General features: G+C 52.3%; 1 pseudogene across 1 annotated transcript; it reads left to right on the top strand.

Annotated features, from left to right (window-relative positions):
* The first annotated feature begins 6,577 nt into the window (after positions 1-6,577).
* LOC307093794 (large ribosomal subunit protein uL11-like) lies at positions 6,578-9,475 on the top strand (annotated as a pseudogene). The gene is made up of 3 exons: positions 6,578-6,589; positions 8,805-9,120; positions 9,275-9,475. The product of its transcript is annotated as a large ribosomal subunit protein uL11-like (transcript).
* The last annotated feature ends 13,891 nt before the right edge of the window (positions 9,476-23,366 follow it).

Here is a 23,366-nt window from a genome sequence, read left to right as displayed (position 1 = left end):
TCACCTCCTACAGGAAGCCTTCCCTGCTTTCTCCAGACAGTGTCCAATGCCCTCTTCATTCCCACACACCAGCCTTGGTGCAGGTGAAATTCAAATCTGTGTCTCAACAACAGTTCACATCTCTCTCTTTTTTAAAAAAGTTGTATGTGCATTTCTTTAAAAAGATATCTTTATTGATTTCAGAGAGGAAGGGAGAGGGAGAGATAGAATCATCAATGATGAGAGAGAATCATTGATTGGCTGCCTCCTGCACGCCCCATATTAGGGATCAGCTGCCTCCTGCACACCCCCTATTGGGGATCGAGCCCGAAACCCAGGCATGTGCCCTGACCAGGAATTGAACCCTGACTTGGTTCATCGATTGACCCTCAACCACTGAGCCACCCTGGCCGGGCAACAGTGCAAATCTCTGACAGTCCCAGACTTGTGGTTGTTTATTAAGTACTCACACTGCAAATAAGGAATCTGTAAGTGCCAAGAGTCTGCCATATTGTAATGTTTTTATCTTTCCGGTCCACATTCCTGCTCTAGGCTCTCAGATTATGAACGCAAGGGCTGGGCCTCCTCAGCTTTGGATCTCCCCAGCTCTAACAAGTGCTTGCTAATTGTTTTGCCAGTGAGAAACTAATAAGTGAATTAGTACATGGATAAGTAATTGAACACACGCATGAAAGAAGGCATCAAGTAGGAATATGGATGAGGAGGGAGTAGAATGGAGGAAGGAGGGCTGGTTTCCTTCCTTCCCAAAGCTTGTGTGGTGGTGGCACCCCCAAGTCCCAGTTACGGAGCCCCGGGAAGAGTCAGGGTTGGGCAGCTTGAGGGACAGACTTCAACTGCCAGGCCTCCAGATACAGCCATTCTGGAGCCTTCTCTCTCCTGCCTTCCGGCCACATCCCCCACCTCTCCGCAGAGCTGCTGAGGGAGGGCGAGGCAGGGCAGCCTCCAGGAGGCAGACAGCTAAGCCCACGGAGGTCCTGGCCCCTGGCTTCCCTGCCACAGGCCGCGGGGCCGCCCCCTCCCCGGGTGCCATGTCCCGGGCAGATGTCTCGCCTGTCTTGTCAACAGCAGAGCGGCTGTCAGGATTTGCATTATTTATCTGCTCTGTAACATTTACTGGGATTTAGTGTTTAATAACTGTCATTCCAATATATCTTTTCTTAATCCCTTCAGATCTGCTGCTGAAGCAATTTTAAATATTTATCAACAGTGTTCGTGTATTTGCTGGTTGGGTTGCAATTTTTTTTGTAATTAAAGATTTACAAGACACTGCCTGAGATTTAGGAAGGACCGGCAGAGATCAAAGGGGGAGGAGAGGGGGGGATCTGGTCTTGGAAAGCCTTGCTGGGAATCCAAAGCTGGAATGGGCCTGCCCCGGGGAGGGTGGACGCTCACCCCTGGTTCCCAGGCTCCCCCCTTCCCCTGTCACACAGCTCCCCGTGGGGGGGACTCAGGAGGCGTGGGCCTGCCTCCTGCTGGGGCCTGCTGCCTGCCAGCCTTGGCCTGGGCGCTGGGGGACGCCCGGACCGGGAGCAAGACAGGAAGTCCCTGCTGACACGAAGCTCACATTTTAGCGGAGGAGATGGACAATAAACATGCGAACGAATTTCAAAAAATCAATTTGGATTTTGAAAAGTGCTATAAAGGGAGTAAACAGATAATGACTAAAGCTGGGATATTAGCATCAGGGCCTTTATTATTTTTTTATTTTTGAATTCTTTATTGTTTAAGATATTACATATGTCTCCTTTTCCCCTCATTGACCTCGCCCTGCCCGCTCCCACCCCCCAGCACAGGCCCTCACCCCCCTACTGTCTGTGTCCATTGGTTATGCTTATATGCATACATACAAGTCCTTTGGTTGATCTCTAACCCATGGGGGTCCTGCATCAGGTTCTTTATCGCAAGCAACAGGAACTAACTCAGGAAAACTTAACCAAAAAGAAATTTCTGGAAGGATAAGGGAAGTTCATAGATCAAAGGAAAGAATAAAAGAGAAAAAGAATAAGAAGGCACAGAGGAGGGTTATTTTGTGGCAGGCACCAACAGTCTCTTCAGAGGGGGTGGCCTTTGCGACCAATGTCTCCCGACAGTCGTCTGTTTTGGGGACACTCTGCCCAGGAGTCACAATCCAGGGACAGTTGGTTCCCACTCTTTGGCCAGGGGAGACAGGGCACCTTGACGGACAGTTTTACCAGAACTGAATCCACTGGGGGAGGGGAAGTTCTCCAAAGCAAACTCCGAGTGAGGACCCCAGGAGAAGGGCTCTAGGCCAGGGGCAGGCTGAGACAGCCGGGGAGCATTACCCAGAAGGCCTTTCTGAGGATGTCTGACCTGAAACCAATCGCCGAGAAGGAGCCGGACACGTGAAGAGCTGCGTGAGGAGGGAACAGCGGTGCAAAAGCTAAGGGGCTGGTTCCGGCTCGTCTCACGGATTGGACTTGGGAGTGGGGCCAGCTCCAGTCCCCAGTGTCTCCCTGGGCCATGTTATGAGCCCAGGTTTTTGTTGATTCCAAATGGAATAAAACAGAAGGCCCAGCCGAAACCGGTTTGGCTCAGTGGATAGAGCGTCGGTCTGCGGACTCAAGGGTCCCAGGTTCGATTCCGGTCAAGGGCATGTACCTTGGTTGCGGGCACATCCCCAGTAGGGGGTGTGCAAGAGGCAGCTGATCGATGTTTCTCTCTCATCGATGTTTCTAACTCTCTATCCCTCTCTCTTCCTCTCTGTAAAAAATCAATAAAATATATTAAAAACAGAAGGCCCAGGTCCAGAGGGCATTCTCCTAGCTCCTGGGTCGGGGAAGCCAGCGAGGGTGGAATTCGGGTCAGAGAAGTCGTGTTTCTGGAGGCCTGGGGTGGACCTGGCATTGTGTTATGTTTGGTAGATGGAGGCCGGGAGGTGTTGCACGCACTGCTTAGCTGCGCTCCGGTGGGGAGATGCGAACAGAGCATCACCACAGGGCAGTGACAGAAGCGAGCTCTGACTGCTGACTTAAACCTTTCTCCTTTACCCATTCCCCCTAAGTGTTGAGTGTTACCCATTCCCCCTAAGTACAGTTTTAGCAGCACCCCGATGACCTCGATTGGTTGTGTTTTTATTTGCATTCAATCCAAAATGCTCCCTAATTTCTCTTTTCTTTGGCCCATGGGTTATTTAGAAGTGTTATTTCATTTTCAAATATTTGGGGATTGTCTAGTTATCTTTTTATATTGAATTCTAATTTTCCCCCCATTGTGCTCAGAGAAGAGACTTGGTATGATTTAAATCATTTAAAATTTATTGCGTTTTATTTGTGGCTCAGAAGATGATCTCTCTTGATAAAAGTTTCATGTTTACTTGAAAAAACGTGTCCGCTGCTGTCGTTGGGTAGAGTATTCTGTGAATGTTGATTAGATCAAGTTGGTTGATACTGTTGTTCAAATATCTTGTGTCAAAATATCCTGACAACTTGTTCTATCAGTTATTGAGAGGGGGGGGGGTATTAAAATCTCTGACCATAATTGTGGATATGTCCATGTCTCTTTGCAATTCTATCCACTCTTGCTTCATGTGTTCTACGTCCCATGAATGATGGGGTTTTCCAGGCTGGCCAGTAGGAATGGGTCCTATTCCCAGCTCCTGTGTGCTGAGCAATGTTTCCTTAATTCTTTAATCTATTCAGATTATTCCTTGCCCCACCTCCCAGATTCCTTGTGGGTATGTGCTGATCAGTGCTCAGATGAATACTTGAGGGGGGTTTGAGTTAGATCTCTAGAGTTCCCCCTCTGTGGAACTCTCTTCTCTCCAGTTTTATTTCCTGTGAGATCCACCTGCCTTGTACTCTCAGCATTGTCTCCTTAACTCAGGGAGTCCACCAGGTTTGACCTGGGATCCCCATCCTACCTGAGACCTGGAAACTCTCCTAATGTAGTAAACTAGGGCAATCAGAGGGTTGACCTTATTTATTTCCCATTTCAAAGAGATTGCTGCCCTTCATTGCCTGGTCTTGTAAATGTCTGGTTTTTTGTTGTTGTTGTTTTAGGTGGGAGAGTAAATCCTGTCTCTCTTATTTCGTTTTGGCTGAACACCAGTCTCTCTGAATTTGGGAGACCAATCTTGAGATACCACGTGGAGCCTGTGGCAAACTCAATAGGAAAATCCCAGGAGGGCCTAAGACTTTGGGAGCAAACAGATGCTCTTTTTGCCAGGTCACTATTCTTTTGAGAACTAGTTTGGCTTGTTGCTGGCCCGAGAGACTAAACCACTGACCGCTGGACACATGAGCATTCAACCAAAGCTACTCATCCTGGCTGAGTAACCCATACACGCAGGCCTGCGCAAGCAGCATTCTATAATCAAGGGCAAGTGACATCTGTGGGACTGGACCAAGCGGATGCCAGTGGCTCGTGTAAGGTGTAGAGCCAGTCACTCAAGCTCTCAGTGTGCTCATTCCTGCTGCTCTCCTCCTCTTCCTCAGTCTACACGTATGGCCTCAGGGAGAGTTGGCTGAGGAGGAGGAAAACCAAGACTGCTTTGCAAAACTCTTGATGATATGTTGGTATCCACCCAAAGTAAAGGACTTTAGCATGATAGATCCATTCAGGAGCGCACAGAAATCCTGCCAGTGGGAGGACTTGGAACAGTACCACCGATGACTTTGCTTGAAAGGAGAGATGGCATCAGGTAAGGCTCTCACTAATTCACGTGCTTTGCTAATGACTTGGCCAGATGGTCAAGAACTTGGAGGGGGTAAGATTCAAGAACTGGTGACAAGGAAGTTTAGAAAAAAAAATGTGGATGGGCCTTTTGGAATGAGTACAGAACATGAGAATATTTGTCTTCCATGTAGATATCTACCAAGCTCTTATTAGTAATCAGGTAGACAAGATGGTCCGTTTTCCCTCGGGAACCACAGGGTTTGTTCAGTGGGTTTATGAACAGAGTGGCCATGGTGGCCAAGTTGAAGGCTTGGCATAGGCTCGGTTACATAATCTCAGCAAGAGTAACCTGATTGCTACCATTGTTAAATGTCCAACATCCCCAAAGCAGAACCCTACCCTGAGCTCCTGACTTGGTACCATAGCCTAGGGCCGTGATGGCGAACCTATGACACGCGTGTCAGCACTGACACGCGTAGCCATTTCTGATGACACGCGGCCGCTGAGGCGGCCGCATGCCGAGGATGAAACATTTGCTGCTCCTGAGGATGAAACATTTGTGAAATAATGTTTTTTCCTCAAAGTGACACACTACCCGAGTTATGCTCAGTTTTTTGGTGAAGTTTGACACACCAAGCTCATCACTGGCCTAGGGGGACCAGTCAGCTGCTTGAGGCCAGGCTGGTTATTTCAGACCCCATCCATGGAGGGGCTACGATTCACTCTCCTGGAACAGACACCTAGTCTAGTAGAACGAGGGTTTTTGCCAACAGGGTCACTGTTGTGAAGATGTAGGTTTGTTTGTTTGCCCAAAGAATAGAGATTAGAATAGAACGTGGCTGTGGCAGACAGACCTTGCTGCCATGGATGGATCATTAAGAGGGTCCGGAGACAGCCTGTGAGGTGGCACATGAGCCAGAGATGGCTGCAGGAATGAATAAATAGCCACGTCTTAAACTATCCATGCTGAGCTCAGGGCTCAGTAATTGTCATGTTGGTGAGGGCATGACGGCTTGGCAGTGTGTGTTGCATGCCAACATTCCATCCTTCTGATCAGCGGGGAGGGATTTTTTTTTTAAAGTTGCTTTATTTATTTATTTATTTATTTATTTATTTATTTATTTATTTATATTTCAGAGGGGAAGGGAGAGGGAGAGAGAGAGATAGAAACATCAATGATGAGAGAGAATTACTGATTAGCTGTCTCCTGCAGGCCCCCTACTGGGGATTGAGCCCGAAATCCGGGCATGCGCCCCTGACTAGAATCAAACCTGGGACCCTTCAGTCTGCAGGCTGATGCTCTATCCACGGAGCCAAATGGGCTAGGGCATCGGGGAGGGCTTTAAGGCAATGATTAAGAGGTCTCAGACGGAAGGCAAGAGTGTGAGGCAGTCTCTGGTCCCTTGTTTATTCAGCGTCTAGTATAGTTTCTATCACAGAGTAGTTTCATTTGTTGAATGAGAAAAAGAAAAAGAAAAAAAATGAATGAGCGGGTATGCATGTCCTTGGAGGTGGAAGGGATCTCAGAGGTGATCTAGTCCCACCCCAGCCACTCTGAGACTGTTTGTTGGCATCCCCCACTGCTTGTCCCTACGTAGGACAATGGATCTAGCTAAGATGCATCCGTGCTTACCACTCTACTTTACCTGCATTAACCTCTTTTAAGCCTCTAACTCAAGGCTTAGGAAGAAATAGTTCCAAGTAACCTCTTCAAAGTCATACAGTTAGTAGAGGACAGAGTAGGAGTTGCAGCCAGATGTGGTGACTCCGTAGCCTAAGCTGGTAACACTGTGATGGACCGTCGGGATACATATTGTGACCGGGTTCTCACCACCTCACCAGATAATTTGCACCCTCACCAGCCAGTGTCTGAGTGTCCTGCCCGAGACTTCTGAGAGCCACGCTCCTCCCACTTCCACCGCCCGCCCCACAGCTGTCTGCGATGGCTCTACCTGTGAGTGTGGAAAGGTGGCACCTACCTCCCCCCCCCCCCCCCCCCCCGCTGGTGCCCTCCCTGACCGGCCCTCGTTTCCAGAGGTTCTTAGCATCGGCTCTCAGGCGGAGCCACGTGAGTCTGAGCAGGGCAGAGTTCTGGGCCCATTGCCTCCTGTCTAGACACGATGCGTTATTAATGCCGGCTCCCCTCACGTTAGCTTTTTAGGCCAGAGAAATTCTTCCCCTGCTCCGGCCGGCTTGGTTGAATCCGTGTGGGACTCAGCTCAAAGCTGGGAGTCCGAGGAGGGCAAGAGCAGCACGCTCCCTGGGCCTGGCCTGAGTCATCTGTGATTCTGGTTTCTGGGTCTAAGTTCTGAGCAGAGAGGGAGGCAGGAGGCTGCACAGGAGTTGGGGCGCTCCTGGTGTGCGGGGTGATGCTTGACAGCCATCCCGGCTGGGGTGGAGCTGTGAGGTGTGTGTGTGTGTGTGTGTGTGTGTGTGTGTGTGTGTTCACATGTGTGCACATTCATGTGTGAGGGTGATGTAGCAGGGAATCTTCTAGAACAGCTGTTGGGCATCTGTCTCAGCCTCATCCATCGGAGCCTTTCCATTCTCACTAAATCTTGTTTCACTGGAAAAATCATCTTCCAGACTGAGCTGAATTCCGCACGTGAGTGGCCTCTGGACCTTCCCTCATCCCTCCAGCCCGGTGCAAGGAGATAACTAAGGAGGCTGCCCTTGCCGGGAGCCCAGGAGGCCCAGAGGCCCGCTCTGGTGACCCGGGCCAAGGCCGCAAGGGATCGGTGCTGCGCTTCACCTGAGCCTGCACAGTCCTCAGCCTCTGCGTGTGCGGGTGGCTGTTGCTCTCCTTGCATGTGACCCCCAGTTAATTGCCTTGCGCTTCCTCTCAATGAAGAAGTAACGTGGCCCCTGATGCACAGAAGAGGACGAGGGTGAGAGGTCTCCGAGGCTCTGTCTGACCTTTCCGAGTCCCCAGATGGGTGAGGGGTGGAGGAGCCAACCGAGCGAGGGGAGAGGAGGGTGGGATGTGTGTGTGTGTGTGTGTGTGTGGGGGGGTGGTGGTGGGGATGGAAGGGGGCGCCCTGCTCTGCCTTGCGCCACAGCATGGCTTCCGTCCTGACATTGCCCTGGGCTAGCTGGGCGACGAGGGGCCACATTCCACCGCCTGGCACCTTGGGTAGGCAGGCACTGGATGAGGATGGCACTGGAGAGTAGAGAAGGTGTGGGCTCTGGGACTCAACAGACTCTGGTTTGAATTCTGGGCCTGGTATTGGTAAGTCACACCAACTTCCCAGTTTCTTTATCTTTTGAATGAGGTTAAAACTTCCCACCTCCTGGGACTGCTGAGACGTTGAAGATCATGCGCGTAAAAGCCCTGTCTCACAGGGGACACTAATACAGCGGAGGAGTGACCCTGCCCGCCCCTCCCACCCTCTCCGGACGGCGCGGGAGAGACGGGCTCATTGATACGCAGTTCTTTGGGGCTGTCGGCTGGCTGTCGTTAGCCAGAGTGGTGATGGCAGCAGCGTTTACATAAAATTCCCCGATACTCTGTGTTTCCAGAAGGTGCAGCTCCGAAGGCTCCGGAGAGCTACTGGCAGTTGGGGTGCATCCCTTTCTGTGCTCCTCCCCCCTGAAACGGCTCTCCTGCATGTCCCCAGCCCGGGGACGTGCTGTTTAGCAGCGGCAGGAAAAAGATTCAGCGTGCTGTCGGGGAGATTTTTGTCTCGCTAAGTCTCCGTGCTCCACGGGGAATGGCCAATTAGAGCCCAGCTCCCAGAGATTCATCACTGTCGCACCTGGCTCCCGGGGCCCATCAGCCTGGCTGGCTCCCTGGTAAAGGCCATAGATCACAGCATCTCTTAGCAAAGTTGGGAAGGGCCGAGGGAGGCAGGTGGTCACTGGACAGACACTGGGAAGCTGGGGAGGGCTGGGAGAAACCATAACCTTGTCACCACTCAGTGGCATCACCACTCAGAGGACAGCCAGATATGTTCAAAGATGCCCTTAACGCAGAGCTTTGGAACAATTTCCAAAAGAACACCCGGGATTGGCTCATGGGCATAACCTCCCTGTCCTCATGGCCCCTTAACTTGGAGGAGACACTGAAGGTCAGAGGATAGGAAAGAAGCCAACTTCTTTGGCTCAGAGGAGACCTAGGTGCAACTTCCTGCCGAATCCGGATTCATCCAACACTAGCTGCCTCCACCCAGCCATCAAAGTTTGACCCCAGCGAGATCCAAGTCGTATACCTGAGGTGTACTGGTGAGGAAGTCCATACCACATCTGCCCTGGGTCCCAAGATGGGGCCCCTGGGTCTGTCTCCCAAAAGGCTAGTGATGCCATCGCCAAAGAACCGGTGATTGGAAAGGTCTGAGGATTGCGGTAAAACTGACCGTTCGGAACCCACAGGCCCAGACTGAGGTAGTGCCTTCTGCCTCTGCCCAGATCATCAAAGCCCTCAAAGAACCGCCAACAGACAGAAAGAAGCAAAAGCACATTAAGCACAGTGGAAATATCACTTTAAAAGTACGTTTCTATTTATTTATTTTTTTTAGAGAGAGAGAAGGAAGAGGGAGAGAGAGAGAGAAACATCAGTTGAATATACAACCTGGGCATGTGCCAGGACCAGGAATCGAACCAGCGACCTTTCAATGCACAGGACAACACTCAATCAACTGAGCCACAATCAGCCACGGCTTTGGATGAAATTGTCAACATTGCCCGACAGATGTGGCACCGATCTTTAGCTAGAGAACTCTCTGGAACCACTGAAGAGATCCTGGGGACTACTCAGTCTGTGGGCTGCAAGGTTGATGGCTGCCACCCTCATGACATCACAGATGACATCAGCAGTGGTGCAGTGGAATGCCAGGCTAGTTAAGAACCACAAAGGAAAATATTTCGGTTAAAAATCATTTGACAACCAAAAAAAAAAAAAAGAAAAGAAAGAAGTTGAAAGATCTGGCTAATTTTTTAAGTTGGCATTTGTGGTTGCACATTAGAGCACCTTTAACTATGTGGGGGGAAAGAAAGAAGGTGGGAGTCGGCTAGCACCTCCACTCCTCCTGTGTTTCGCAGCCTCCTGATTCGGGCCTTCATGCATTCACTCACATATTCATTCACTCATCAAAAACCTTGTAAGGAACACCTCCGCTGAGGCTGGCTGTGTTCTGGGTGCTGGGGATGAAGAAGACTCTGCTCACAGGACCCAGTGACTTAGAAACACAGGTGAGTCACCAGGGGACACACCAGCGTGAGAGTCCTGTGATGACCTCATGGAAATACTGAGAAGAGGCCCTGACTCAGCACCTGGGAGACCATGGAAGGCTTCCTGGAGGAAGCGCTATCTGGGATGAGACCCAAGGTTGACTAGAACTAGTTAGTCAATGGGAGGACAGTGGGTGTTGTGGGGCAGAATGTTCCAAGCTAAGAAAACTGGGTACAAAGGCCCAGCAGACACCCAGAGTGCGTATGGTCTAGCAATTGAAGCACTTTGTGTGGCTGGATCTCAGAGTAGGAGGACAGAGTCTGAGGGCAGTGGGGAGCCGGGAACCATTTTCATTGGGGAAGTGGTGGACCGAATTTGAATTTTAGAAAGAGCCCTCTGGCTGCTGAGCCCCTAGCACAAAAGGAGGGAGACAGGGAGGCCAGGCTGGAGGCTGTCCTGGAGAGTTGAGGTGGCCTGGACTATCACGCCTGCCCTCTCCAGCTTCTCTTGCCCCCAACCCCCAGGCGCTGTGCTATGACCACATGCCCCACACAGCGATCAGGAGGGGGTGTAGCCTCTGTTCTCCTGTCTCACCGCTGAGAGCCCCTGCAGTGGAAGGAGCTCTTATTGGAGCACCACACTCAGTGTTTGCTTTGCTCGTTGCATTGGAAGTCCTTGTGGATTTGTAGTCCTCCCAGGCTGCTGGAGGGTAGGACTTTCGGGAAGCCGCCCATTGTCTTCACTAGCAGAGAGGTGTGGACAAGGAACCTGGAAGGCTGGTGACCTCTGAGCCCTGGCAAAGGTCAGAGCTATGCACCCACTGTTTAGTGGAGACAATGGTAGCTGAAGCAACTTCCCCACCAGACAGTCATGGAAATCCTTCCTGATAAGATAGTCTGCCTCTTACTGGAAATTGCCTGCCTAAGGGCTCTAGGTGGATCCCAAATTGAATAAAGGGATTGCAAGGCCGGAGCCCAAGCGGAGTCCTTCCTCTTGAGCTGGGCTCCCGCCTGGTCCCCCAATATTTCCAAATTATCTCTTATCTTGTCTTTTTCATTTGCGTGCGGCCCCTCTTCCAGAACCCGAACCCCGAATCACGCGGGACGTGGGGGGACACTCGCAAGGACTCCTCAGGGACGGGCGACTGGCCCTGGGGGCTCCGAGGGAAAGGCCGGAAAAGGCAGGACTGCAGTCATTCTAAGTTGGAGAGAGGCCCTGGGTTCCCATGTCAAGTCGAGAGGTGCTGGGGAGCCCCTGTTCTTATGACTCCTTAGAAGCAAGGCAGGGTGGAGGAATTGGAACCCTGTGTACTGCCGGTGGGAATGCAAAATGCCACAGCCGCCGTGGAAAACAGCATGGCGAGTCCTCAAAAAAATTAAACATGGAATTACACATGGTCCAGTATTCCACTTGAGGGTATATATTCAAGAGGATTGAAAGCAGGGTCTTAAAGAGATAGTCACATACCTATGGCAGCATGAGTCACAATAGCCAAGAGGTGGAAGCAACCCAAGCGTCCATCAATGGATGAATGGGGAAAAATGTGGTATACACATACAATGGAATATTTTTCAGCCTTAAAAAGGAAATAAATCCCAACACATACTACAACATGGAGGAATGTTAAGGAATCATGCTAAGTGTAATAAGCCAGACAACTGCTGTATGAACCCCCTTTTTTGAAGTATCTAGAGTGGTCAGGTTTGTAGAAACAGAAAAGAGAGTGGTGGTTGCCAGGAATGGGGGAGGAAGGGATAAGGAGTTGTTGTTTAATGGGTACAGAGTTTCAGTTTTGCAAGATGAAAAAATTCTGGAGGCTGATTGCACAACACTGTGACTATACTTAACTGAGCTGTACATTTAGAAATGGTTAAGATGGTACATTTTTTATGTGTTTTTAACTACAATTAAAAAATGTAAAAATCAGATGATTTACATTAAAAAGAAAAACCAGCAAAGCAAGGTCAAGTGGTGGTGGTGGTGTAGCAGGGGTGGGGGGTGGTGGTGATGGTGGTGGTGGTGTTATTAGCAGCTTTTCATTTCTGAGGAGGCAATGGGAGGTCAACCAGATCCTGACTCCCCTCCCCTGAGCTGCCCCCGGTAAGGACATCCCTGGGCCCTCACTGGGACCGGTGAGGACCAAGAGGCAGCTGGAGGGGCAGAAGAAGGAGAAGCCTGAGCATTTAGCTGGTACGCGAATGGCCAAGGATTACAGCTGCCTTTTCCTCTAACTGCACTGCCCCTCTGAGCACACATGTACAACGTACTTTCCCCCTCGATATCTTAGCCCATTTCTTCTCCATAAACATAGCAGGGGGCTGGGAGGTGGGAAACATGATGTAGACACTCCTCTATGGGTGTCTCTGCCATCCCGTTTCTCCTACCAGCTTCCTCTCTCCAGAAAACCGCAGCGGAGGTTCAGCTGGAGGCAGGCCTGGCTGGGTTACAGGTGGGGAGCCCCTCTCGCCCAGAGGAGGAAAAGTCAGCTGGAGGGGAGGCCACCATTGATTTCCCTTTTGCTCAAATGCGATGTTGCCCTTTCTCATGTCCCCTCCGTCCAAAGCAGCCAGAGCCACTGGGGGTGCGAGGTCCCAGCGGGCTGGACCCAGCTGGGCTGGACTGAGGTCAGATGTGTCCTTCTCCACCACCTCAGGGCTTCCTGCAGCCCTCGGCCTTCCTCTGCCATTTGGCCTGGTCCATTGCATGTCCGTGTTCCCAGGATCCTGACCCCAAGCTCTGCCGTTGCATTGCTCCGTGTGCCTGGTTCTCCTAAGCGTTTAGGCCTCTCTTGACTAGAGTGTGGTTGGTTCCATAGACGAGACAGAAAGGAAGACGAGTGGTAGTAAAGGTGTCTTTCTTTCTTTCTTTCTTTCTTTCTTTCTTTCTTTCTTTCTTTCTTTCTTTCTTTCTTTCTTTCTTTCTTTCTTTCTTCCTTCCTTCCTTCCTTCCTTCCTTCCTTCCTTCCTTCCTTCCTTCCTTCCTTCCTTCCTTCCTTCCTTCCTTTCATGCACCAGATGACGCCCAACCAATGGAGCCACACCAGCCAGGGCTATAGATGGAACTTTACCTTTAGAGGGTGAGCTGTGCCAGAATTCCAAACTTCGTTGGAGAGAGCATTTGGAACTAGGTCTGAAAGTAGCTCCGTCTGATCCTTTGTTTGGTCGCTGCTGCTGCACTCGGGATGTGCTTCGTAGCAACTCAACCTCAGCAGAGGGTGCTTCTGCCAACCTTACGCTGAGTTTCTTGAGGCCACATCGGGCTGAACGAGTAAACAAAAGGACTCAACTTCCTGGTTTTCGGGAAGAACTTTTAACAAGTAGAATTGTTCAACTAGATGGGCTGCCTTTTAGGTAAAGAGCTCTCTGTCTGGGCCTGGCTGGAGTGGCTCCGTTGGTTGAGCATTGTCCTGTGCCCCTAAGGGTTGCTGGTTCGAGTCCCCGTCAGGACACATACCTGGGCTGCGGGTATGATGGGGCTGTTCTACAGAACTTCTATGGTGGGTGTGAGGTGGGGCTAGAGGACGCTTCCAAATCAGAACGTCTATTATTCTACACATTTTGTGCTTATGCTACAAACTTCTGAGGACAGGACTGGATTTTACTCATCCCCCAAGCACCCCATAAACCCAGGGATAGCAGCTTGGTTGATGATTAATGAGTGAATGATGCCTTACTGGGCAGATGAGCCACTGAATGAATGAAGTAGCTCTCATCTTCCACATGGTCCTCAGCCCCTGGCCACTCTGGAAGCCAAAGCCACTTCCCTGCGGTCCTTCCCATGGGAAACAGAGTGGGAGTTGGGACCCAGGAGAAAGAAAGGGGACCAAGATCTGAAATGAGGGGCAGCTGGGTAGCTCATAAAAAGTGTTTTAAATGTATTGAGCTTCTACTACAGTGGCTCTCCACCTTGACTGTGCATTTAAACCACCCGAGGAGCTTTTTAAAAAATGTCGTCATGTCTGTATCTCACCCCTAGAGACTCTGATTTAATTGGCCTGAGGTGCTGGGCATCAGCTGTTAAGGCTCCCAGGTGATTCTCATGCACAGTGCAGGCTGAGAGCCTCCGTCTCGCTAAGTGCTAGCTGCTTCACGTATATTTTCTCACTTAATGCTCACAACCACTCCTGAGTCAGGTCATGGCTTCTCAGAGCGTGGTCCCCAACCAGAAGCACCCCTTCGAGGACTTGTGTGAGAAACGCAAGTTTTCAAGCCCCACTACAGACTCTCGGAATCGGAACCTCTGGGGTTGAGCCAGGAGTCTGTGTCCCTCCCCCTGCCCAGGTGATTCTGGTGCTTGCTGCAGTTTGAGAACGAGGGAGTTAAGTTCTAGCAGCCCTCATTCACAGGCGAGGCGGACAGGTGTGTAAGGATCCCAGCCGGGATTCGAATCCAGGTATAGGCCTCTGCCCAGACGGAATGTCCTCCCTTCTTACTTAGGGCCCTCCCCTCGCCCCCATTGCTTATGGGAGGTGACTGGGTCTCTGGTAGCCCTGGGCTCATCCTTCCTCCTTCTCTTCATGTGGTGCCAGCATGCAGTGCCATCTGGAGCCAAATGCTCTTGTCCTGGGGAAACAAAGGGCAGAACACCCCAGGGTTCCTTCTAAGCAGCTTTATTAGATGCTTAAAATAGCTTCTGGCAGATGGCGTGTAGAATGGGGCCCGGAGCAGAGCTGCAAGTGACATTCACAACGTGTGTTTGTGCAAGCACATGTGCACACAGCACGTGTGCATGTATGCGGGGGTGTCCGAGAAGTTGAGGAATTGGGAAAGGGGTATAAAGGAGAACTAGAGCAGGATAGGTGATTCTAACCTACCCAAGGTGACAAAGGAGAAGGGCTTGAGACTGGGTTTCCCAAGTGTGGGGACTCTAATCAATCAGAGTATGCTGGATGATCAAGGCCCATTTGCCATACCCATGCATGCAGGCGAGGACACAGCAGTATCACTAGGTGACAGGCCCTTTGCCCTACGCATGTGGGAGGGCAATGACTCAGTAGTAGCGGTATACGTACTGTGCAAGCGCACCCTATGCAACCTGTTTATGTTTATGTAGCACGAGAGTCACGAGAGTCCTCTGAGCGTGTATCACTGATTAGCACGAGGCCTCCTCTGTCTGCGTGTATCACTGATTAGCACGAGGCCTCCTCTGTCTGCGTGTATCACTGATTGGCACGAGGCCTCCTCTGTCTGCGTGTATCACTAATTGGCACGAGGCTTCCTCTGTTTGCGTGTATCACTGATTAGCACGAGGCCTCCCCTGTTTACGTGTATCACTGATTGGCACGAGGCCTCCCCTGTTTATGTGTATCACTGATTAGCACGAGGCCTCCCCTGTTTACGTGTATCACTGATTAGCACGAGGCCTCCTCTGTTTCTGTGTATCACTGATTGGCACGAGGCCTCCTCTGTCTGCGTGTATCACTGATTGGCACGAGGCCTCCTCTGTCTGCATGTATCACTGATTGGCACGTGGCCTCCTCTGTCTGCGTGTATCACTGATTGGCACGAGGCCTCCTCTGTCTGCGTGTATCACTGATTGGCACGAGGCTTCCTCTGTCTGCGTGTATCAATGATTGGCACGAGTTCTCCTCTGTTTACGTGTATCACTAATTGGCACAAGGCCTCATCTGTTTGAGTGTGTATATAAGTTGCCATGGACCAGCTGGTGTGCTCAGAAGGGACTGGCTGAGTGAGCTCTACTGTGGTTCTCAGGGTTGGGGGACCCACAGGGCTGGCTGGCAAGGGAGCGGGGGGGCGGGGGTGCAGCGGAGTCAGAAAGCTTGTAGGTTTATGGGCTGGAAGCTTGAAGCTTTGATTGAAGGTTAGGGGCAGACACAAGAGCCCTTGCTTTGCAGATGAAGACACTGGGGACTCACCCACTTTCCTTATTTTAAGGGAAATGTCTTCATACATAAACCTGATTCCCATTTAGGTGCGGGGGTGGTGGCTGTTCATAATCTAATCCCCCTCACAGAGCCCCAGGTGTGGGCGGCAACTCCCAACTGCAGTCTGGGACCGTGGCTGTGACTCTCAGACCCTCTGATGCAGCAAGTTTTGATTTTTCTGGGTTTTGGACCCATTTCAGAATCTTATCAAATCCAAGGTGGCCTCTCTCCAGAAAATTCCACACATGCCAATGAGCAGGAAAACTTGTCAGCAATTCACAGCAGCTCATGGCCTCTCCAAGTCCACTTTGAACCTCTGCGGAGGATGGCCAGTGACCCAGTCCAGCCCCGCCCTGAGCCAAGAGACCGGGGTCTAGTTGCCCTCCAACCTCACTGTGAAACGAATGGAGATGATGATGGGGAGGCCGTTAGCAGGCAGGGGCCTGACCCAGGTGACTCTGCAAGGCAGGCTGCGGCCGTGGGGGGTTTTACCAAGCAGTGGCCTTGTCTCCCCAGGGCTCCTTGGCCTTGGTCAGCTCCGCCCCGAGGGTTCCAGGGAGCTGCCAACCACACGCCCAGCTCCTACAATCCTTGTTGGTGCAAGTGGTACCGTCTCCTCCTCGTCCTCTGTGGTTAGTACAGAGGCTGGCATCCGACACCCCATAGAGGAGTGCACTGCCCGCACGTCCTTGTGTTTAGGTAGAAGGTGGTTAGTGTGGGCAGGTGACGAGAGCTTGGCAATTCGGAATTAGAAGACCTGGGCTCGAACTCCAGCTCTACCCTTATTGGTGGTGTGAGCTTGGGTAACTTCTGTCAAATTTCCAAGCCTCAGTCCCCTTGCCTGTAAAACGGGGATTACAAAGTAGGTATCAGTGAGCTCAGCCACAGGCCAAATGTACCGCACGTTATTTTTAAAAAAATATTTTTATTGATTTCAGAGAGGAAGGGAGAGGGAGAGAGAGATAGAAACATCAATGATGAGCGAGAATCACTGATTAGCTGCCTCCTGCACGCCCACCACTGGGGGCACGCAACCCAGGCAGGTGCCCTTGACCAGAATCGAACCCAGGATCCTTCGGTCCACAGGCCGATGCTCTGTCCACTGAGCTAAACCGGCTAGGGCCCGCACGTTATTCTTCTCACGAAGGTTGAGCCTGGGTTCCTTCTTCCCTCCTCACAGGCTGACAGCCTGGCCCTTTTTTATTCCTGAGGTGGTAATGAGCGGATGGGGAACAGCTCCTTAGTACTCCTTCAACCTACTGCGTTCTCTTGTTGCCAAGGGAGCTGCCATCTTCCAACAGTAGCTCTTCAGAGCTCCCGGACACTCAGGCGCAAGACCATTAGGCCCCTTGGCATACAGTGGTGCTGCAGAGGGGGGTGAGGGACTGCAGTGATTGGAAATTTCTACAAATAGGGGGTGGGGGGAGAACTCCTTGCTGGGGACTAGAGAAAAGAGAACCTGGAGGGGCACGAAGCTTCGGGGTGTGTGGAGGAGTCAGGGGTGGGATGCCAATTCCTGACTCCAGCTGGGCAATGGAAGGTCACAAGAAGTGGCACCAGCTTTTGGTGAAGACAAAAGGAGAATGCTCAGGAGGGCGTTGGGGCATGAGAATGCGTCGGCCACGTGGCCTGAAGGGGCCCCAGGGACTGTGTTTCCTAACCGATGCTAAGAAATGGGTGCCGAGGCCAGGGGAAGCAGTGGTGGGGACTCCTGCCGCCTGGACCCCGGCTTGGGCACTGCTCAGCTCAGTGTCGAGCTGCCGATCAGCTCCTGACTTGCCAGCTATGTCTGAGCTCAGAGGCAAAGGAAAGCTTCGGGCAAAGAAGAACTGATTGGGGAGGGGAGAGATCAGAACCCCCAGAAGAAGCCACTAGGGGATTTTAGAGTTCATAGTATCTAAAGAAAGAAAGAAAGGATGAGGGGGGCAAAACGAAGCACACCCAGACTTCTAAAGCGCATGTTTCAAGAATTCAGAGAAATGAATCAGAAGCTGTGATTCTCAAGACAATATAGTTCAGAGGTTTTAAAACTGAAGTCCCGACAATAAAGTCATAAATGATCCTGAATTAAAAAAGAGGGCAGCATCTAAAAATAGAAGTGGCTGCACGAGGGAGCTCTCTAAAATCTGCACGTGGGTTTTAGAAGTTCTCATGTTCTTGAAAAACGATTGACATACTTTTAAAGTAGATGAATCTGAGTCTAGTGGAGCAGGGCGGCGAAGACAGAGCCTTTGAATCCCGACTCTGCCACCTACTTACTAGCTGTGTGACCTTGGAGAAGCCAATTAGCCTTTCTGAGCTCTGCCCTCTAAATTTGTAACATCGGGATAAGAGTATCTACTTGATCAGGTGGCTGCGAATGAAATAAAATGGTGTGTGTGAAAATCTGTACTAGAATGGCTAGCGCACAGTAGGTGTCAGCCATCATCACGATTCTATAAAAATACAAGGAGATGGTGTTGATCAAAGGGCAGCTGCAGAAGGAAAGCACAGTGGGTAAGGACCGTACTGGGGAGGTTAAAGCACGTGACCTGACACGGGGGAAAGCCATGAGGAGCACACAAGAGTTCTTTTGGAAAAATCATCAAGAAGGAAGGTGGACCTCAGGCCTGGAACAGCCCAAGGGTTGTCAGTGGTGACAGAGCAAAGGCAGGACAGGGACTCCTCCAGTCACCGCTGCCTCTCCCTCGGAACGACATGCGTGAATGACAAGCACAGCTAAGATGGGACTGGGGGGGGGGGGGAGGGGGGGCCAGGGGAGCTCATTCCTCGCTACCTGGCATGAGTTCCGGGTTCTGTGTTAGGAGGCGGGGCACTGACAGACGTGCGATGTGATCTTGGAGCCTTGATCTGTGTGAGCTGCTTTTGACCATTCAGGGGAAAGGCAGAGGGGTCAGGAGCCTGCGAAGGAATAAATGTGGCTTTGATTTTCCAAAATGGGGGGAAAGATAGATTTAGAAAATACTGGAGGTGTACTCGGTGGCAAAGTCCTAGAAATAGTGCTTAAACTGAGATGATTATCGCAGTGGGCTGACTCCTAACTGGCCTCTCTGCTTCGGCACTCAACACCCCACACCCCTGTACCCCCGTGCTGTTCTCAGTCTAGCAACCAGAAGGATCCCTTTAAGTCAAATCGGCTCAGGCCCCTCCCGTGGCTCCACCTCTTGCTGGAAAGGAAGGCCCAAGTCCTTCCCGAGGCCTAAAGGCTCAGTGCAATTGCCTGGCTGTTCTCTGACCTAGGGCTCACTGTTACTCTCCCCGCTCCCTCTCTTGCTCCGGCCACACTCGCCTCCTTGCTCTTGGCCTTCACCCATACTATTCTCTTTGCCTGGATCACGCTTCCCCCAGATAACTGCTCGGTTCTCTCCCAGATGTCACGTTCTCAACAAGGCCTGTGCTGAGCACCCTAGGTGAGCCCTCACATCCTCTCTCATCCTCTTCCCTCCCTGACATTTTTCCCCCCATCGCCATCACCATCCAGCATTCTGTATATTGACTTATTGGGCCTGCTCACCAGCTTTCTCCCCTCTCTAAAATGCAAAGTCGGGCTCAGAATTTCAGCTGCACCCCCAGTTCCCAGAACTGCGCCTACCACATAGTCAAGTTCATGAAATATCTGTGATTAGGAGGGAGCGAGGAGAAAGGGAGCAAGGAAGATGGCTTGGTACACTTAGAAAGAGTTCACTAGCCCCGCCAGCGTGGCTCAGTGGTTGAGTGTTGACCTATGAACCAGGAGGTCACGGTTCGATTCCCGGTCAGGGTACATGCTCAGGTTGCAGTCTCCATCCCCGGTGTGGGGAGTACAGGAGGCAGCCGATCAGTGATTCTCATCATGGATGTTTCTATCTTTCTCTCCCTTTCCCTTCCTCTCTGAAATCAATAAAAATATATATATTAAAAAAAAAAAAAAAAAAAAGGAAAGAGTCCTAACCGGTTTGGCTCAGTGGATAGAGCGTCGGCCTGCGAACTGATGGGTCCCAGGTTCGATTCTGGTCAAGGGCATGTACCTTGGTTTCGGGCACATCCCCAGTAGGGGGTGTGCAGGAGGCAGCTAATTGATGTTTCTCTCTCATCGATGTTTCTAACTCTCTCTCTCCCTTGCTCTCTGTAAAAAAAAAAAAGGAAATCAATAAAATATATTAAAAAAAAAAAGAGCTCACTAGACTAGGGTGACCACCCATCCCAGGTTGCCCCAAGACTGACAGCTCCTAAAACAAGGGGCTTCCAGTGCTAACACCAGGAAAGTCCCTCTGGTCATCCTATGTAGAGCAGCCAACCTCTTTTCCTCTGTGACACAGGGACTAGACTGAGCTCCCAGGAACGCCCAGACTCACTGTCTCCCCGTTTTGACAGCGACTCCAACGAAGTCAGCCTCGTGGGAGAACGCAGAAATGCCAGTGCAAGATCGTACGGTTAAGTGGTTGGCAGTTGTCTGAGCGGCCTCGCCAGACATGCTGATTGATGGCCCCGTGTCAGGCTGGAGGTGAGCCACCGCACATGCCCGCCCAGGTCTGCTCCACAATCTGTCTGAGCTGTGGATGGGGACCTAGGAGGCAGGACTGAATGGAGCAGTGGCATGCACTAGGGAGGGAACGCTAACACGTGCGGTAGTTAGGCTGGGTTTTGAAATCATCTCGATAGATGGAAATGATAGGCCTTACATAACTTAACATTTAAACAGAATTAAATCTTGCTTTCTATTGAGGGTTAAAAAAGCAATCCTTACATGTACAGAAGAGACCGGGTAAATAGCTATTTCGTTTGTTTTAAACGCAGCATGTGTAGTTGCCTACACGCTCAGTCTAGTGTGAACGCTGACTTCAAATGCCACTTCGCCTGTGTTAATAGACATAAGGGCATGGCCCCGCCCTCCCGCCTGCTCACAGGCACCTGAGCACATGCCAGGGCGAGGTGCTCACTCCCATTTCCTCGGTTTCTAGCTATTCTAGGAACAAACACCCACAAAGTGCCTCTTTCTCCTCCTCCCTGACTGGCTGTGTCCTCTCTCAGCTCACCTCACTGCTCCTGGCAGCCAATGCGCTTAGGACATGAGGATCCAGTTGAGAGACAGGTTACATCGCCGTAAGTGCCTTTCCTCCCCAGAAGAAGGGATTCATTTGCAAGGACTCAAGCAGCTGTAGGCTCCACGGCACCCGGGAAGCAGCAGTGCAGCCAGACACTGGGCGTGTGGAGACTGGGCTCCAGAATGGGCCCCCCTCTCCCCAGGGGCTTCCCCCGCTCCCCCAGGGCTTCCGGTCTGCAGCTGAGGGAAAGGAAGGTAGCAAAGAGGCCTTCCACCTTCCAGCCCAGGCACGTCTGGGCTACTCTGAGCTGGTGGGAGCTGAGGCCTCCAGCTGTGCGCTGCTCACTGTCCGGGTCTCTGGCTCCGCTGGGCCCAGGGCTACTAGGGGAGGTGTGGGGTGGCAGCAGGTGCTGACAGGAGGGGGCTGCGGGCTCCACAGGCTTCCCAGGGCTTCTGGGTGCTCACTTAGGGGAGCAAGAGCTCGAAGCTCTGTGCCATGTGGGCCCATCCAGAAAGGCAGCAAAGAGAAGAGAGGAGAAGGGAGGGGAGGGAGGAGGGGAGGGGAGAGGAGGGGAGAAGAGGGGAGGGGAAGGGAGGGGAGGGGAGAGGAGGGGAGAAGAGGGGAGGGGAAGGGAGAGGAGGGGAGAGGAGGGGAGAAGAGGGGAGGGGAAGGGAGGGGAGGGGAGAGGAGGGGAGAAGAGGGGAGGGGAAGGGAGGGGAGGGGAGAGGAAGGGAGGGGGGAGGAGAGGAGGGAAGAGGAAAGGAGGGGAGGGGAGGAGAGGTGTTGATTTCCAGCTGCAGTTTTCCATGATCCGCAGAGGCCCTGCCCGCCTCCTCCCCACATGCCTTCTGGACCACGGGTGGCCAATAGGCTAGCTCCCAAGGCCAGCTCCAGCCAGTTGGCGGAGCTGCCCAGGACGTAGCTGTGGTGACCCCAGAGTTCACCAGGAGAGAACACTGGAGGCCACAGAGCGTTGGTCATGGCGCCGGAAGCGTGTTTGCTGTGTCTCTGCTTGCCCACCCCCTCCACCCAGAGCACATCACCACCCCTGGGAGGAGCACGCGTGAATGGAGCCTGCAGACCCGAGCAGCCCACCAGCGAGTGGGAGGAGCGGAGGCCCCCTCCCCCTCTCTCCTGGGGGCCTGGGGCAGGAGTGGAACGTTCTAGACGTTCTAGCCGCTACATGCTGGGTGGAGCTCTGAGGTCCTCAAAGTGGGGCCCCCAGACCCGCAGCATCAGTATCACCTGAAAACGCGTTAGAATGGCAGAGGCTCGGGACCTGCCCAGATCTAGGTCAGAGGCTCCTCGGGGAGTCTGGGGTGGGCCCCGCCACCCACGCTCAGCAGGCCCTGGTGCCTCCGAGGCAGGCTGAGCTCAGGGGCAGGACGCTTCTGAACGGGCGTTAGTGAAGGTCTTCAGAGAACCCTGCTCTCCTGCGCTCCTGCGCTCACCGAGGGAGGAGCACCACCCTCTGCTGGGGTGAGGGTGCTCTGTGTGGGTCCCGGGGGGCCCGATGCTCGGCCGCCTAGCCTGACTTCCACCAGTGACTCCATAGCAGCTCCGCGCAGCCTCTGAGGCGTCTGCTGACATGTCTGGGGCACCGGGGCCCTCAGGCTCACCTCCTGCTGCTTTTGGGTTTCAGGAGCTCCCTCACTGTCCCCAGACACCTCCAAAGGAACCTCTTGATCTGGAGCTGCCCGCCGCCTGGCCCCCGGCAGCCCCTCCCCTCGCCCCGGGGCCTCTCCAACGCATGTCCCCTTCACACTTGGGCTTTGGAAGTCGATCTGTTTTTTTTAAAAAAAATTCTGTAAAAGCAAACCAGGCTCCCTGCAAATTATACTGAAATGGACCGGAAAGATAAATGCACCGAGTTCATTGTCCCTCAGCCCTCACCCCGCCCCCCATCCCCTCTCACCCCACACGGGCTCCTGCCCCCGTGAGCCAAGTGCTTGCTGTCTTGATGATTTGCAATTCTCGGCATGACTCTGCCCCTTGGGTTTGCTTAATTAGAAAGAGGCCTGGGAAGTGCTTCTTAGGCACCGGCATGTTAATTGCTTATCAGAGAATGAGGAGGGGTGACAGTGTTTGGTGATGGAAATTTCCACTCCCTCCATCTCTGGCTTTTTCTCCCTTTCTCTCCCCACCCTCCTCCTTGCCGCCCACCCGTGCTTTCACTCTCTCGTGTCAGCCTCTCGGCTCTTTGTCCCTCTTCCCAGCTCCGCTGCGCACAGTCAGGACTGTCTAGGAGAGGCCAGAATCGAAACCTGATGGAAACCAGTGCCCTGGTGCCCCATTTCCCCTCTTTTTTTCTCTCCTCTTCCGTTCCCGCCCCTCCCTTGCCCCCCTCTAGGTTTACAGGGATCCCCCCCCCCCCCCCCCCCGCGTAGAGCTCCGGGGTTTGTACTCAGGACTCAAAGGACTATTTTCCCTTTGTCTCCTTGCCCTCCTTAGCATGTTTTTCTTATTTAGTTTTATTTTTTACAAAACAGGAGAAAAGAGCGAACTGGGTTGGGGGGAGGTGACACATTCCTCCACAAAGGTACAAAATTGCCTATAGAAAGTCAACCTCCGAGTGCCATCCGGGCTGCCAGGAGGGGGCGGTCCTGGGCAGCCTCCTCCTTCAGAGCAGGCTGGGGTCGCTGGGAGCTGCGCCCAC

This window comes from Cnephaeus nilssonii (genome assembly GCF_951640355.1).
Source record: "Cnephaeus nilssonii genome assembly, chromosome: 21".
NCBI classification, from domain to species: Eukaryota; Metazoa; Chordata; class Mammalia; order Chiroptera; family Vespertilionidae; genus Cnephaeus; species Cnephaeus nilssonii.
Note: the sequence above shows the minus strand (reverse complement) of the source record. Positions and strands in the feature narration are given on the sequence as shown.